The sequence below is a fragment of the Parus major genome, chromosome 3, assembly GCF_001522545.3.
Source record: "Parus major isolate Abel chromosome 3, Parus_major1.1, whole genome shotgun sequence".
NCBI classification, from domain to species: Eukaryota; Metazoa; Chordata; class Aves; order Passeriformes; family Paridae; genus Parus; species Parus major.
Genome location: NC_031770.1, coordinates 21,849,516 through 21,866,810, shown reverse-complemented (window position 1 = coordinate 21,866,810; position 17,295 = coordinate 21,849,516). Strand labels below are relative to the sequence as shown.

General features: G+C 46.6%; 1 long non-coding RNA gene across 5 annotated transcripts; it reads right to left on the bottom strand.

Moving 5' to 3' along the window:
- Positions 1–14,392, bottom strand: LOC117244180. 5 transcript variants are annotated; one of them, XR_004496763.1, is made up of 5 exons: positions 13,941–14,392; positions 13,180–13,356; positions 8,176–12,984; positions 1,770–6,133; positions 1–1,686 (listed from the first exon to the last, which is right to left on the bottom strand). It is a non-coding gene; the product is annotated as an uncharacterized LOC117244180 (long non-coding RNA). The 5 variants fall into 5 exon arrangements; XR_004496762.1 differs by having other exon boundaries at positions 8,176–12,767; positions 12,863–13,356; positions 13,941–14,391; XR_004496761.1 differs by having other exon boundaries at positions 8,176–8,276; positions 9,061–13,356; positions 13,941–14,390.
- Positions 14,393–17,295: the final 2,903 nt, after the last annotated feature.

The window sequence follows — 17,295 nt, the reverse complement described above, 5'->3', positions numbered from 1 at the left end:
TTCAGGCCAGGGATGATCTTTTATCATGTCTGGTACAACGCTTCGCACGCTGGGGTGCAGGCGGCATGGGACCGCCGGGCATAATTACAGTCCCGATAATAAGTACCAGTCACGTTGTTTGTCTCTCCGCTCAGGCTGCCACGCCGTGCTGTAATCAAACTTGCTGCTTGTTTTTAAAAGGCAGGTGTGTACTTTGGGCCTGATGCAAGGCTGTCCTACATTCTGCTCTGGGTCACATCGGGATCTTTGGATTCGATACTGAAGGGCTGTGGTAATCCTCCAGGCTTGTGTGCTGTAGGGCTCTGGCTCCCTGCCTTCCCTAAAAGACCTGAGATCCCTGCACTCAACACAGCGTGTGTGCACAATGCTCAGCCAGGGCACACATCTGCTTGTTAGTCCGATGCGAAGGAGGGGTGAGCTGATGCTGTCCTCTCATTCCACTTTGTGAACCACAGCACTTCCTGAAGGCTGCCAGCCCCGTGATGCCCAGCATAGCTGACGTGCCAGGTACATTCCTCCTAATTTTCCCGTTAATAAGCATGTGGTAAGTGCTGGTGCTGGACGGCGCTGTACTGCCAGCACCACAGACTCCCATGAGGAGACATGGCAGGACAAGAGGACTCCTCGCTGCCTCTCGGATTAGCATATGTCAAGTCAAGCTGGTTGCTCCACCTGTGCAGATCAGTACAGAATAGACATCAGCACATTCTGAGATGCCAATTTGCAGCTGCGGCTCCCTCTGTGTGGCCAGCCAGCCCTGTGGGAGCCACATACCAGGACTGCCAATGTCTCTGAGGAGCACACCTGTGCTTGCAGACGCTGCTGTGGAGCTCCACCACAGACACAAACTTCTGCAGAGATCATGTCCCTGGTTTTCTCGTGTGACCTGGTTAAAGGGCAAGCCTTTGGCTTTTGGGAGGCAACCAGAATTGTCACTGCCAGATCTGTGATGTGGCAGATCACTTGGGGAAGGCTTGGCAAATCCACTGAGACCCTGGACAATAGTCTACCTTCTAGATGCTGCTGTGCTGAGGCTGACAGGGCTATGTATCTCCGTGTCCAAGATCCCTTGGCATGTGTTGCCCAGGACCCATGGAAATGTATCACCCCAGCCCTGGAGGTGACCCATGCCCACATGTCCAGAATAAAAACTCAGGAACATGTCTCTTCTTTCTGCTCACCCTGTCCCTTGAATACTAGCAGTTTCTTCAGTGTCTTCAAGGGGCCTCAGATATTCATTTTCAAGCCCCCTCAAAAATATGGCTTGGAAAAATGCAAAACACATCCACACCTGGCATCAGGCAGATGCCCATCTGGATCTGGAGAATGCTACAGAAGAGTCTGTTCTCTGAATATCACCGAGATCAGAGAGAGCTGGGCCTCTCATCTGCTGAGCAAACAGTTGCATAAATGAAACTGCCTCAGGCTCACTGGAGTAAACTCACACACCCAGTGTGTCTTGGAGTTCAAGCGTTTCAGAGAAGAAAAGCACGGAAATATCACAGTCTGCTAGGGACAGTTCACTGCTCCACCTTTTTCAGCTCTCCTCTGGCAGGCTGTCATCACGCCTTGCCTATCAGACCGTTCTCCTCTGCCTGGCACTCTGGGCAGGTTTCCAGGCTCCAGCTGGGGAATACCGACTTGATTAGATTTGATTCACAAAGGCATTTCACAACATTTGTTCACCTAAACAAAATAAAAGTCTTAGATCTAAGGATATTAATTAAGGGTAGGATAGATCCTTTTGAAGCAAACTACTGGTAACTCACCAAATTTTAAATAGTACACTTTCCTGACAAAATCCCCTGCTGAGGGAAAGTTCATATAAGTTCAGCTGCTCAACGCATGACTTCCTGAAATAGGAGGTGACGTGTTTCTGACTTTTGGGTCCCTTAAACATAAAGACTTCTGTTCCAATTTTGTCAATTAACCGCTCATCAGGTATGCAGGAGGCTTTAGCCATTTTTCCAGGTGTCAGATAAACAGGATGCCACCAAGGATGAGGAGGATGTTGTGTCTCTTACTCCTTCACCTTTGATTGTTTTTGCTTGGACTCCTAATTGATGTGTCCAACATGCACACTAGAAACAAGAACGAAAAACCATCACAGCTGCAGCAATGTCCAGTTCCCAATAATTTCTGCTCAGACTGACCTGGGAGGAGAGAATCCCTGGCCCAGTTCCATGTTGTGGTGTCCATCATACTCAAAATTCACTTTTTCTCCCCTAGCTGATTTCTCAGTAGCTACATATAGATGGGAATGAGCTGGTTCCTTTCTGAAAACCAGCAGACTTTGATGACTATGGCTAAGTTTATAATGTGGTTGGCCCCCTCATGCTTTCAGTCTGTCACCATGTTCAGTTCCAGCACACTGCTTACCTTGTCCATCCATGAGGCTGTGGATGGAACTGCTTAAAAAACAAAGCACACTGCACAAGGAGAAAAAACAATGGTGGCATACCAACAGCCTTCCTGGGTGCTCAGGGAGAAGAGCAAAGCTGACCTCTTTGGAACCAGGACAGGGGAGCCTCATTTGCAAGCCACTGTCTCTTCTGGTGAAGACCAGCTCAACCATCAGCTCCTTCTGAAGCACTCACAGGTGCAGGGGCCAGGCTGGCTTTGGCTCCCACCCTTCTGACAATTTCATCCTGAAAGAAAACCACTATGGGGACACATTCAGTTTCCTCTCCATTAAACTGTTGCAGAAAAATAATCTCTACCAAGTGTACTTTCTTCAGAAGCAGCACAAAGCCTGTTCTGTGAATCCCAACAACAACGTGCTCATTAAAACTTGTTGTTATGCAGTAATGAAAGTGCCTTTGGGAAATGGGTATAAAAAAGGGGGTACAGTCAGGAGCAGAACAAGTAATTGACGGAGAAAGGAATTTATAGTCAGGCACTCCTTCACTGGGATGGAGTTACTTCAGTCTTACTGCAAAATGCTCTAAGGCAAAGTGAGAGCTGTTCCTGAGCAGAGGAAAACATGCAGGCACATGCATGCTCACATGATGGAAAGGGCATCTGAGGGCCACATGACATCTCGCAGGAGAAGACCATGATTGAGGTGGATCTCTGAGAAGAGCAGGAGACTGGCCTGAAGCTCAGCACTGTTCCCATCAGCTCCCAGCCTTGCTGAAGGTGGAGGGATTTCATGCAGCATCAGATACAACACAGGATTGTGCCACCACCCCATGCTCAGGCACAGTCCCGCACTTTCTCTGGGTGGGGAAGCACAGCCCTCAGCTCACCAGGCAGGTCTGGTACACCACACTGCAACATGAGACAAGAGAATACACTTTTGGCCATATCAAAATGAGTCATTCTTTTAACTGGAAATTTAAGCAAAGTGAAGACCATTGTGCAAAACATTTCCGTGTCGATGAATCAGCTTCTTCCAAGGGGAAAAGCTGAGCCATTTGAAGAACACTGGCCCGTTATACAGCACAAGCCCTTCCCCAGAGACCTCGCAATTAAGGCCTGAGACAAGCTGGAGCAAGCAGGCAAAATAAACCCTAGGTTCACAGGTACCAATTAAGCAAGAAGAACAGAAATCTGAGTTTACCACTGGCCTGACCAATGCCAGAGGGGAAGACTGTGTTGGCCAATTTCAAAATTAGATTTGAAAGAAGAAGAGCTGCTTAATATGAACCAATAAGCCTTGGTAGGCTGAAAAATGATGAAATAGCCCTCTGTGTGTTTCTTCCCCTTTTATGCATATGTCATGAATAATTAACTGTCTCTTTGTCTTCATCCCTTGATGAATTCTGGGGTGTAGTAACAGGAGTAGCTGATGATATCTTGACTGTTCTCCTTTCAGACAATACTACACTCTTGCATGTAATCCTATGGTGGCACAAAGCAAGTTCTCCTTATCCTCCCAATCAGGTTTCTATCCTGTCTTCTTCCTGTGCATGTAATTATCTTCTGGAGTCACGTTCATAGAAGCCATAAGGACACATACCACTCAGCAAAAGCGTTCAGACTGGCAGAGCTGCTAAGGCTGGGCTATAATTACACAGTAGAAATCCCTCAGCAGCAGTCAGCAGCCCTGGACAATAACAGCAAACAAGTAACACCTTGTAGGCCAGCTTACCCATTAGTTTTTTATTATTTTTGTGGTCATGAGTCATGTGGGAGTACCTAGCAAGTAACATGTCACATGTAAGTGTTGAACTGGAGACCAAATGGAGCGGACAATATTTCTTCTTTGGCTACAATCTGAGCTACCCTCAAGAGATAACGTGGGCTATCACTGTCCTGGCAGTCATGCAGGTGACTGGGCACACAGTGGTGTTCCACCATGACCAGGAGCTAGGGAGTTGCCAAAGCAAATGAAACACAAGACAGAAGGTACATGAATAAATCTGGTGTACCAGCACTGCAGGCAAACACAATCCATGCTGGGAGCAAGCAACAGAGAATGTGATCCCATCCCACCCAAGGGTGGGATTGTCATATTCCACTTTTTAGAAGACCATTCAACAGTCCAAAGCTTGTGAAGTTCTTCAGGACACCTTGCATGTGTTCATGCACCTCCTGGGGGCACCATGAAAGCCACAGTAATCCTGGAAGTGTGACAATATTGGAGGCTGAACTAAATCACACCACTATGTGCCCACATTTCATTAGATGTGGCTGAAGTGGGGAAAGGCAGCAAAGGCAGCCTGATGCTGTGTACACTTCTGGTGTGGACAGCCATCACAGGCTGGCAGAGGGAAAGGAGCTTTCTGGGGAAGGAGACAGAGTATGGTTGGCACAGAGGGCATAGATGGAAGGGCTGGCCCTAGCTAGGGTGAGACAAGCAAGTTTACTTGAGATCTTGGAGGATGATTAAAAAATGAAACACAAAGGTAGGTCTGAAGAGTTGCACGAGCAGTCACAGTGAAGTAGCACAAACAGGTACTGCCGGTCTGCATCTCCCTCCTTCTCACCCACACCTCTCATCCTGCCCCAGCTGCTGGCTCCATGGGACATGAGTCTCCACAGCTCCCTTCTAGGAAAGGACAGCTCCTACCCTTTCTCTGTCTCCTGCCAGGCTCTCTTCTAGGAAAGGACAGCTCCTACACTTTCCCTCTGTCTCCTGCCAGGCTGGTAGGCCTCTGCCTTTCTTATGTACATCCTCCTATGGGCCTCAGGAGTCCTGTGGACTGTCCTTGGCTGGCACTGCAAAGGCGCAAGGGGCACCCACACACCTTGTGGCCCCTTCCTGCAGGAAAGATGTACAAAAGTGGTGAATTTCCCTGCTCTTTCCATCACATATTACAAGCCTTTTATGAAAGAAAATAATTAAAAAACAAATTAATAAAATAAAATTAACTGAGACATGACTGCAGCCTGGCCACTCTGAGCAAGAGGCAGTGTCTAGACCTGGTCAACTGTTGCTACACCTATGCCACAGCTTTCTATAAAGTAGTCAGAGAAAAGGCAGGGTCCATACTGCATGTTATTAATGTTTCTGGTGAAAGAACAACACTCTTTCCCTGATTTTCCAACTTTTTCTTATGGGAAATTACTGGGAAGTGTTTACCTAGCTACTGGAGCTGAGAGTGAAATAAGGACTTTGCAACAAATAAACTGCCCATTTTTTTTCCTTCAAAATAAATATAAACACAATGGAATCAAAATCTGATCTTTTCTGACTTATCCCAGCTAAACTAAACACATTTCCCTCCAACTTTGTCCTTCAATTTTCATTGATACTCCCCGCTAGCCTGGAATTCCAGAGCAACATGGAGACAATAGGACCTATCTGGGACAAACACTCCTGTGCAGAGTGACAACAAGCACAAGGCAGGGGATTACTGCGGGCTAGGGAGTGTATCCACCTCAAAAATGCTGTTGGCTGCAGATGTATGAGGAAACATGTCACCATTGTAGACAGACATGTACATAGTGATGTCTGATTCAGATCACTGCTAATTACCCTGGCAGGGTACTTGAGGTGCCTTAGAAAGCCAACACCCGCTGATGAGGCATGATCCTTTCTGGAGTGGTGTTCTGCCACTGATTGCAGCTTGGGTGTTTCAGCTTGTGCTCATCTTTCCTCCTGAGAAGGGGCTTGCAACTTCTTCTGATGCTGAGCTCCCACAAGGAATGTGTTCACTGCTCTGTGATGAGCTTCTGAATGACAGCCCTGAAAGCAAAGTAAATTTATGACAATTCAATACTCAGCTATACATAACTGCTCTCGCAGTGTGGGTTTTCACCCACTATTGCTTAGCAGAAAGTTCACTCAGGAAGTGAAGGAAAAGTGTGATGCAATCCATGTCCTAGGTGAGGAAGAGGGAGGATGCCTCTCTGCCCCTCTGACCATGCAGAGAGGCTCCAAACAAGACTAAAAATAAAAACAGAAAAAGGCAAGAAAAAATTGTGGATATGAAATGCAAGAGAGAAATACAACTAAATATGAGAGCGGTAAAAAAACCATCCAGGAAGAGATGTGCACTTGAAGCCCCACTTCTGCATGGCCAGGGCTTCCATTCCCAACTGTGCCACCTCCAGCCCCACCATGGCCTCTAACCCGTCATAGGGGACCCAAGAGACATGAGGGCCACTGAGCCAAAGCTCACTCATTTGTTCCCAGGGTACAGTTCATCCTGCCCAGCCACCTCTGTATTCCAGCCACACTGAACGAAGAGGCAAATGCCGGCTCTCCTGGACACTCCCATGGTGACACTAAACCCATGTAGCACAAACACTGGTTCCTGCAGGACAGGTAGTCTTCAAAAGAGCCAGTGCCCTGGGGAGTAAGTATTTATGCATCCTTGTAATTTGATTTTAAAGGTTGAAGAATCCTAGGCAAAGAGCTGGGGAAAGTGGTGTGAAAAGACCACACTGGTTTTCTAATTGGCATCTTCTTGGCATTGTAGCAACACGCATTAGCAATAGCAAAAGATCCAAGACAAGATGTTCAACAAAAAAATTAGGTCAGTGGAACAAAACACATTATTACTGAAACCACCTTGCCTCTCAACATTAACTGTGTCATGAAAGACACTGACTCAAACCTGATAGGGGATGAAATATTAGAGGTTGCAGCACACATTTCTCAAGAGCTCCTCCATTGATCCTGCTGCCCAGTTAACAATCAGCCTCTTTGATGACTTCCAGTTTCAGCAAGGGGTCCTTTCCCCGCTGTGCTGGTGTGAGGCCCCCACATGGCAGTGTGTGCCATCCAGTGCTCACAGCAGTGCTGACTGCTCTGGCTTCTTCTGTAAGGTACCTACACACCCATAGCAGAGGTCTATCCCACACAGAGGCTGTGCTATTCCATCATATTGCTTACTCACTTGTTTTATATGTTGGGTTTTTTTCCCAAAAAGGAAAATGGAATTATTTTTTCAGGTTTTCTTTCTGTTGTGTTTTGGCTTGGTTTGGTTTTAAATCATCTTAATATTACTTGCAGAAAAAGGACTTGCACTTTGGACTCATGCAAGTGACCATGGGTGAAATTATACTCTCATTCAAATATTGTACTAAGGTCAAACAGCTCAAGGAAGTAAATTAAAATATTTTTATTACTGTTATGGTAAAGACTTTTGAAAAAAAAAACAACAGTATTTTGCAACCTTGTATTTCCTGACACATGAAGATGAATCTAAGTTCCAGCACTGGAAGTGAAGACCTTTGTTTATTTGCTCATATGGAAAAAGAAAGTGGGAATGCACTTCAAAAGGGCACTACTTCTTGTTTTGGTGCCCTCTGGGAAAATGGTGGGACCAGGCTCCATAAAAAACAATTGAGCAGATGCCCGCAGGTGGACTTCAGAGCCATGACAAAGTTAGGAAACCCACCAATTTAGGTCAGAAAGAAAGGAAAAGCCTTTGGCTGCAGCTGAAAAAGTGCTTTTGATGTTTGATGAAACTGACCCTCAAAGTTCCCAAAAAAATCTGAGGTGGACTCTAGCTGTTTCTTTAGAGAAAATAACACCACAGGGATACTGAAAATTGGAAAATGAAGGTTAGGAACAGGCTGGTTCATTAATGATAAATCATCACGACACTCTTTGCAGAGAAACCAGGAAGTTTCTCTTCTCAGGTGTACTAAGGTCTTCAGGAGGAAATGATTGCAAACACAGTGGCTGAATCTTTTACCGATAATTATAATCCGGTTTTCCACTCAAGTAAACTCCCTCACTATTTTGCAGTTCAACTCAGGTGAGTTTTCAACACTTACATCATCATCATCATAAAAAGGAGTGTCCAAAGTCCTGCAAGGACTGGGAGGGGCAAGCAGCAGCATCGGCTCTGCCTCCTGCCCAGGAGTATCAACAGCACCTGGCAGGTGATAAACAGTTTTCAGTCTGGGTAGGAGCAATATCGAAACAGAAAAAATCAATAGGTCCTGAAGCAAAATAAATCTGCTGAGTTCTGAAATAGATTTCTACCTGAAAGAGAAAAGCTAGCTTGGAGGAGAAGCTGGCAAAATCAAAAGGGCTGCCAATATGGGCTGCCCTTGCAGAGTGCAGAGGGAAACATCATCCCAGCCCATGCCATCCCATCATTCCTTCCATTTAGGGGAACACAGGAACACTTATCCCTGGAGCAGATCCAAAGGAGGAGAGTGACTGGACCAGGCACCACAAGGATTGAGGGATCCCCAGTGAGGAAGTGTGGGGAGCTCACCCTGTTCCCTGCACCCTCACACACAGCCCTCTGGGTCAGATCAGTACAAGTATTTAGCTGCCTACAAATGCAAATCAGGCGCAATGTGGTGTTTCCCAAAGCATTTGCATCTCAGACACCCACATATTCCTAAAACTCTCCCCTTCCGCCTATGCACTCTGCATTAGTTTCTTCATTTCTAAAATGGATATGGTAATTACCCGCCTCTCTGGCAGCAGCAGGAGGAGAGGAGATACCTGCTCTGCTGCCGTTACCCCAACAGAGGCAGCACCACATCCCCTTCCCATTCCCCCTCTGCAACACGTGCCAAGCGATGCCAGCTACTCCACCAGCACCTGCAATTGCATCTGGAGACTTTGGGAGAGGAGAGAAATGCCAGTTCTGCATCTAGCTCTGTTTAAGATGGTTTTCTGGAATGATGCTTCCTGACCACTACCTCAATATCTTCAGGCTTCTGCCTCAGGAAGGCTTCAAACTCCCCAGACTGGCAGCACATCTGATCATTGTGTTTCACACACACAGCTGCTGGCAGGCACGTGAAGGGCACTTGCCAGAAATACCATGGGGTCATGAGCATGCACTGCAGGGAAATTAAGTCCGTGTGGGTGCCTTTTAAGGAAACCACAAGTCTTTGGGTGCCTCAGCAGTCACACAGCTCAGGAGAATCGGTCCCATGTGAATTTTTTGCGGTGTATTTTTCCTGGACTGTCAGTCTTTTGTACTTCCCCTTCATAGCTAAGCCATGTCTTCATCTCTTCTTGGCAGTGCTCATTTCTCACAGTAAGAGAATATCATCAAAACCTAAGAATAACAAACAGAAGTGTATTCTTGCCAATCAGCATAAAGCAATCTCACATTAAATTGACCTTCTGGATAGCGCTTTATGTTCTACTTACTCAAACATAAAATTGTGTTTTCTTTTAAATAGGAAAGTGTACAAAGGGGTTTCACTTCAGGAACAGAGAATACCAAAGAGACTTCACCAAGTCAGTTTGCAGGCTGAACTCAGCAATTAAAATATCACAACACAAGTAGGAATCTATATGCTCAAACAAACACTTCAGCTGATCATCCACCTACTTCAGGCAGGCAATCCATCAGGTCTGACCACTCTGACACTTTTGAAAACTTGTGCAAATAAAAGCAGTAGGCAGAACACCTTGAGGCAGGTGCACTGGCCATGGGCAGAGCAATATACCTGACCTAAAAGCTCCCAGGCCAAAGAGGGAGCCATCAAGACTGAACTCACAGAGTAGCACATATGGTGGGGTCATATTGTTGAATTCCAGGTGCTCAGGTGCTTCTAAACCTCTCAGACACAAAAGAAAATTTTGTAATTGCCTAAAGCAGCAATGGAGCAAGTAAGAGGATGCAGCTCCCTTTGGCTGCAGTAGATGCATCTCATTCTGTACAGGCTCTCAGGGAGGTGCTGAGTATAGTACACCAAATTAGCAGGAATGCTGCAGCATGCTTATTAACACATCCTGTGAGCTGCTGGACTCACAGAAACTCCACAGAGCATAGTGGAAACAGACTCTCCTCTGCTGCAGACCTGTTTGCTCAGCCATTCCAGCTCTTATTTTTCATCCATGTCAGGCTCATTCTGAAATAGGGAGCACCATATGGTGATGGTGGTCCTGAGATTTTGGCCACAAGAGTAACAAAGAACAGCCCTAGATTTTTAACTCAGCCCATGGTGCTGCCTCCTGGGTGTCTGCTACCAGTGTTTTTTTTTCTCATCTGAGCACTCAAAAAATTGTTTGGCTATCAAACCATGCCAAGATACACAAAACCATAGGAAGATACTAACAGTGGAAGCTGAGCTGTAGTGATTAATAAAGACACCAAATCCTTCAGACTTTCATTAGGAAATACAGCAGAGACCTGAGTCACTGGCTGCTCACAGCGTTCGCTGCAGCAGTGGCACTCAGCAGCACCTTGCAACACCTCTGCTGGCTCAGGCACCTTGCCTGCCAGGAGTTTCACTACAGCCCGTGACAGTTATGCTCCAAATGGTGCTGGAGGATTGAAAAATTGCCCAAACCACTGTTTCTTGACTAGCAGACTGGCTTGTGGAGTATGTGCTTCAAATCTCATGCCATGTGGAGGAATATCAGGGTACCCAGACTCAGGAGTCACAAGAAGAAAGCCACAAGAGCCTTTGAATTAAAAGGTCATTAAAAGGTCTCAGGGCTTAGCTGCTAGGCAGGATCTTCTATTTGCAAAGTGTCTGAAGCATCCTATGTTCATAAGCTCTTAAATCGCTGTAGTTTTGTCACTAGGGACTGCCATCCTGGTTCTGATAGGTCTTTCCTTCTGTAGCCTGCCTCCAGAAGGATTCAGCAGTGTGTGCTGATGGAAAGAGAGTAAGAAGCGAGGTATGCACTGCCCAGTCCCTCTCTTGGCGGGTCCTCCTTTTCAGAAATTCCTCCTTTTCCTACAAGGTGTGCAAGGCTAGACAGGCATTTGTGCTCACAGATAGCTTATCTCTCCAGTTCATCCTCAGTCCTGGGCTCCCAGCTTTGTACACTGTCTGCTGGTCAGCAGCAAAGCTGCAGGCTCCCTGGGGCAAAACAAGGGCGGGGGGGAGGAGGAAAGAACATCAGAACTCAGGAGGATTCAGGTCAAAAGGTCTCCCAGCAGGCAGCCTACCCACTACCTGCCAACTCCCACTGCAAATACCCTTGCAGCAGAACCTGCTTTTCCTTAGCCAGCCACAGAAGCAGAGTTGGGCCAGAGAAGCAAACGACAAAATTCCTGCTGATTTCAATGAGAAGCAGCAGGCCAAGCTTCAACGCTCCAGATATTCCCACCAGACACCAATGCAGATTTTTTTGCAGAGCTGGTTCCTGTTGTAGTAGAAAACACAAAGCATTTATCTGGCTTCTTCTGGCATCCAGAGAACTGTCCTTAGAGAGAAAGGATAAAGACTTTGGTAGTTATTTGTGCTGCTCACTCCTCTCACAATGACAGCCAAGCATGGTGGAGGTTGTCTAGGACAGAGGCAGAGCCCTGAGATGGGTCTGGCTCAGCAAATGCTGCCATGGGCTTACCACGGGCCAGGGCTCAAACTTCTTCAACACCCGCCCCTCCACAGTGTTAGCTCCTGCTTTGCTGACAGTTGCAGCTGTGGAGAGTCTTTTGCTGATTCACAGGCTTTGCAAGGGTTATTATTAGCTTATTGAGATGAAATGGCTGTTGATTTGAAAAGATTTGGTACAAAACCAGAGCAGGGTGACCTGAAACTGGGCGGATTTCATTTTCTTGATGAGAAATGTCAAGCCCATCATGCTTTGCCTGTATGCACATACAAGCTGATGAGGATTAATGCACAAGTAGTGAACTGTTGTCACTATTAAAACAGCAGCACTCTCCCCCTGAAGAAAAAAGGAGGGAAGAGAGACATCCTTTTACATGGATCCTCATCCCCCTAAAAAACAGTGAGCTAGGACCTGGGGGTGACACTTCTGGAGGATAAGAGAGTGGGGCTGATGGTCACTGACATGAGGTGTCCACCTGCTCCAGCTGGCTGTGTTTTATTATGCAATATTGTCTCCTAGCAAAAATGCCCAGTGTCTTTGCCCTCCATCTTCCACAGTCATCTTAATCCTTCAGAGCAAGACCTCTTGTAGCAGTAGGTGGGAAATGGAGTCAGACGTTTCCTGAACTGTCCTATAAAGTTTCTCTGCTAAAGGGTTCAAGCAGCACTGATGCACAGCAGGAGTGGCTACACAATCCCTCCACCACCTCAGCGAAACTGTAGGAAACCAGAGAGAATAATATGTCCTGTAACAATTTATTTGCACAAATCATCCAACTCCAGAACCAAATCAGATTGCTTCTTTGGTGCCTAATTAAGCTGGTTTGCTCTCCCTTGGACACATGGGAATAGGATTGGTTGCGGTCACAGCCTTGACAGACTTTTCAGGGCTCCAAACAGGTTCCCACCTGGCTCCCTGCGTGCGTATCAGAAGGGAAGAATTGCTTTTAGTCACATGTCCTTGAGGAACACTTCTTGACCAGCCACTGCACCAAGAGGTCAGAGCTGAAGTCCCTGCTGGTGTGGCACCCCAGGGTCAGCATTTGGGCTGGTGCTGCTCAGTCTGGGCCATGCTTGACACACCAATCCAGCTCTGCAGCCTCCTGCCGAGGGAAACAAGGGCGCTGCAGGGCTCCAGGCAGGCTCATGCTTAGTTGCATGCATCTGCCTGATGGATTCAGCCTGCGGAGCTACTCACACAGCTCTCCTGGATTTCTGCTCATCTCGGTGAAAGAAGAGAGATCAGCAACAAAGCTGACAGCTGAAGCCAGATCTGCTCAGATCTGCTGCCACCAGCGAGCCTGGTTCAGGAATCTCTCTCTGAATTTCCATTTGAACCCACAAAATTAGTTTGAGTATAAGCAGCAATAACACCCCTAATTTGTTTCACCCTGGAATACATCATCATTTAAAAGCCTGTAATATTTATCGTTGGCAAAGAGATATTGATTGCTTAGCCACAGGCAGAGTAAAAATCATTGAGGGGAAAAAAAAAGAACAAGCATAAAAACAAACCAGAAAATTTGCTCCGGTGGCTTCCTGCCACACTACTGTGTGATGTGCTGCCTCAGTTTTCACTGCCTTCCAGCATCCCTCAGCTCTCACAAGCTTCCAAGGCACAAAAAAATGACTTTCTCCTTTGAATTTATTGGAGAATGGTTTCCAGCAGCTCCCGGGCACTTTATCACCTTCCTGCAGGGAAACATAAAACAGGGCCCTTGTCTCTGCCTGTGCCGTAGGAACAAATAAATAAGGGCAGCTCCCTGCAGCTCCGCCACCGGCTCATCCACGCGCAGGAGCTGGCTGCATTGTAGCAGCGAGCTCAAGCTGCGGAGTTCAGAGCTACCTCGGCTCTCAACTCCCCACCGCCCCTGGATGTTTGGAGCCGGTTATTTCCTTCTTAGGGTTTGCCCAACAGGAAGGCTGTTCCCCACCCCTAAAACCTGGTTAAAAGCTAATGGTCCATTGTGGCTCTTGTAAAAGATTGATTTCCCTGCTAATGGGGGCTGCCTGCTTTCTTGTGGTGGCGGCGATTCCAGCGCTGCTTGGGCGCTGCAGTCGGGTGCGTGCGGCCGGAGCGGTTTCCTTTCGGCAAATTGCATTTTAACAGCGTGAGGGCAATCGCTCTCCTCACTGGGGTGCTGCAGTGGCCCTGTGGCAAGCCTCGCTGTCGCTCCATTTGCCACAAACCTCTCCCGCCGGCTTCCTCTGTGGCCTGTGCTCAGGCACAGCGGCACCGGCGCCTTCTGGGGCAGCGGCTTCAGACAGGGACTCACCGACACGAGAAAGTGGGGCTGATCCTGCGGGCAGTGGCCTGGCCATTCACTGCCGTGGGGGCTGGGATAAAACCTCGTGGGCGAGTGAGCAGCGCTGGAGGGCTCAGGGAACTGCCGTGAGGGCTGGCAAGCCGCCGCACCGCTGCCGGCCCGGGCCCGCTCCGGCCCCAGCGCAGAGATGCCCGCGCCGCCTCAGGCCCCGGGGAGAGGCAGGGTGGTGCCGGGCCGCTTCGTGAGATAAGTGTGGGGCTGTCCCCCTGCACCGGCGGCCAGGCCTCTGTAATCTGTCCCCTGGCACCTGTCCATGGCCATCCCAGCACATCTGGGCACAAGGGCTGCAGCCGTGCAAGGTGACTGTGGCCGTGCACAAAGACGGAGGCCAGGCATGAGGATTGCGGTGGCGCAGCCCCTCCAGAGACAGCCGCTCCCTCAAGCCCAGGCGTGGCAGAGTGAGAGACTGAAATGTCAGCAAGGTTGTGTTGGTACCAAAGGGACAGCAGCATCCCGGCACAGCCGCGCTCCCCGACACGCAGCCGGCCTCTGCTCTCCCCACCACACTCTTTGCTGGGGTGACGAGCACGTAAATTTGCACCTCTGTGGGATTTTGCCACCCGCCTCTGGAGGTCTGGTAGGCGTTCCTCAAGGTTTTGATTATTCTAACTTTTTTCCACGTTTTATAAGGGAAAAAAATAAGGTGCCACCCATATTTTAAAAAAATTAAAAAAAAAATATGTGGACTAACTTGTCAGTTCATTCACAGGGAACAATTTGTTGTGTTCTCATCAAGCCGTACTACTATTTCTTAAAAAAAAAAAAATAGTACTGTCTTTTCTCAGCCTAACCTTATTGATTATTCCTGCCCAAAAGCTTTAGATAATTATTTGGTTCAACATTTATCACTTAGAGAGTAATTCATGTGCTAATATGCATAATCCAACAGCAAAGTTTAATTGCAAGATCTTAGCACTACAGTTGAACTGCATTGTTGGGTTTAATTTCTCTTATTCTTTTACAGGCTCTAATTAGCCCCATGCAAATAACAGACTTTCTAGATGTTAGCAGCTCTGTAAGCCTTTAGCAAAAGCTACTGGGGTCCAAATGTTTTGTTCTCAAAACACTGAGAGAATTTGAACGTGTAATTTCATTTACAAAAGTATTTCAAAATGGAAAGTGGTTTGCAGTCAGGTTTTTTTAAATAACTATTTCAGGAAGTTAAAGTGTTTTACAAAACATAAAGTCATCATCGCTCAAGTCTGTCTCTGCAGTGAAACCACCACCAGCTACTGAAATGTTTGTGCTTGTATTTTCAAAATTTGGGGGGAGGGTATGGATTTCTCTTCTTGCCTTAGCATCACTTAAAGGAATAGAAATTGAAAGTACAGAAAGTAAACCATCTACTTACGAAAGACCTGAGCAAGGGCTTTGGGTGCCCCAGTGCCCCAGATCATGTCTGGGCTTTCCAGTCATTCCACAGGAGATGTCTTCTCTGCTGTAGACGTAAGATTTTTTCCCCAAACAGAATAGTAGCATTTTCAAGACAATCCTGTTGAAAGCAAACAAACCTGCTTTAAGTATCCTAAATTCTATGCAGTATCACTTGTCTAAAGTACACAGAGGCTTGGAAGCACTTGGAAGTGCTGCTGACACCTCTGGGCTTTCTGAAACCATCTAAGCAGCATGAGAACATGGTGGTTTGTCCTTATGTTCTGTGTGACAGTGAGATCCATGATACTTTTTGTGACACTTCTGTAGACTTGTAGACTGACAGCAGTCCTGGAGGTGGCTGTGGCTTGGATCTGGTGCTTCCTTGCCCCAAGAGAGGACAATGAGGGAGGACAAGTGAGCAATCTGAGACAAGATGGATTTACTCTCTGCTGAACTCCTGAATCATGTAGCATGTTGGGTCTTGCTCACACCCAACATGCTACAAACTCCTCATGAGCACCAAGACAACTTCTTTCTTTCAGCCCCTCTGCTTCTGCCTGCGTGAGAAGCTGTGTACCAGGGAAGCACTGGCTGCATTCAGATTGTGGAGGGGTCTCATTTCACCACCTGACACATAAAAGCAAAAAATAAAGAAGTCAGAAACATTATCACCATGGAACTGTTCTGGATGAACTTTGTCCAAGATTAAAACCAAACCAGGAGCATTTTCAGCATGGCATGCATTTTCTTTAGCTTCCAGAAAAGAAAAACATGAGTCAACAGGCTAAAGAAATCTCAGAAACAGGTGGTGAGAGATGCTGTATGGAGTTCAGTATTTGTGCAGTTGCTCTGGTTCTTACATAGCCTTGTTTTAAATGAACCAAAATACCACTCTGTTTGTGGTTGACATATACATACTGCCTTACAAGCAATGGACATCTACCACAGCTTTGCTGCAGTGATGTGTATTCATTTAATAAGACAGTCTCTTAAATCTCCTCTCTATAACCTTTAAGAAAATCAAAGTGTGACCAAATAAATCTCTCTATAACTTTTAAGAAAATCAAAGTGGGACCAAATTAAAAACCAAAAAACACAAAACCCCACCACATATTTTTGGGCTTGGTTGGAGTTTTGTTTTGTTTTTCTGGTTCTTCTGGACATCAAAGAGAACAAAATTAGGAAAATCCTTGAGTCCAACTGCTTCTGTATGCCTCCTAATTGACCTCCACAGGAGTCCGTCTCTATATCACTTTCAACCTGCTTTAGCTAAACTGCTTCAGGATACAAGAGGTTAAACTACCGTGCTGGTGGGGCAGAAGTCTTTTACTTTAAAGGTCTAACAGCCTTTCCCTTAATCTTCAGAGTGGAGCTGGGATCATACAACAGCTAAAGTCATGAGCTTGTTAATGCTAAAATGACAGATGTTATAACAACAGGATATTTATTAAGTTTCCCATTACCCTGCTGGGTTGTCAGGCCCCGATTTCTTTCTCAGACAGCTCTTTGGATTTTAATAACCGAAAGTTAACAGAAGTCTGTTTTCAGCCTTCTAACAAGAAGTCATGTGAAAGGAAAAAACAAAAAAAGAAAATATTTATAAACTCTCTGTCTCAGCTTGATTCCTGCTAAAGGAGGAAGCACTGCTACTAATTCTGTCTGTCTTTCTGCCTCCATGTTATGGTATAGATTTCTATTAGAGTAGGTATAATTTTAACCTTTTGCCTAAACACTATACAGCATTGCATGAAAAGTCAGCATCCATCTGATTCCCAAGTCCTGGAGACTTTAATATCTATTAATTATTTAGTGAAGCACTGCAAACTGTCTCGTGGTGGGTGTTTTTCCTAATTGCCGGATTAGAAAGCATGCAGCACCCCTGCCTGGAGGATACCTACCTCTATGATCTATGACCTCTATGCTGGGAGGT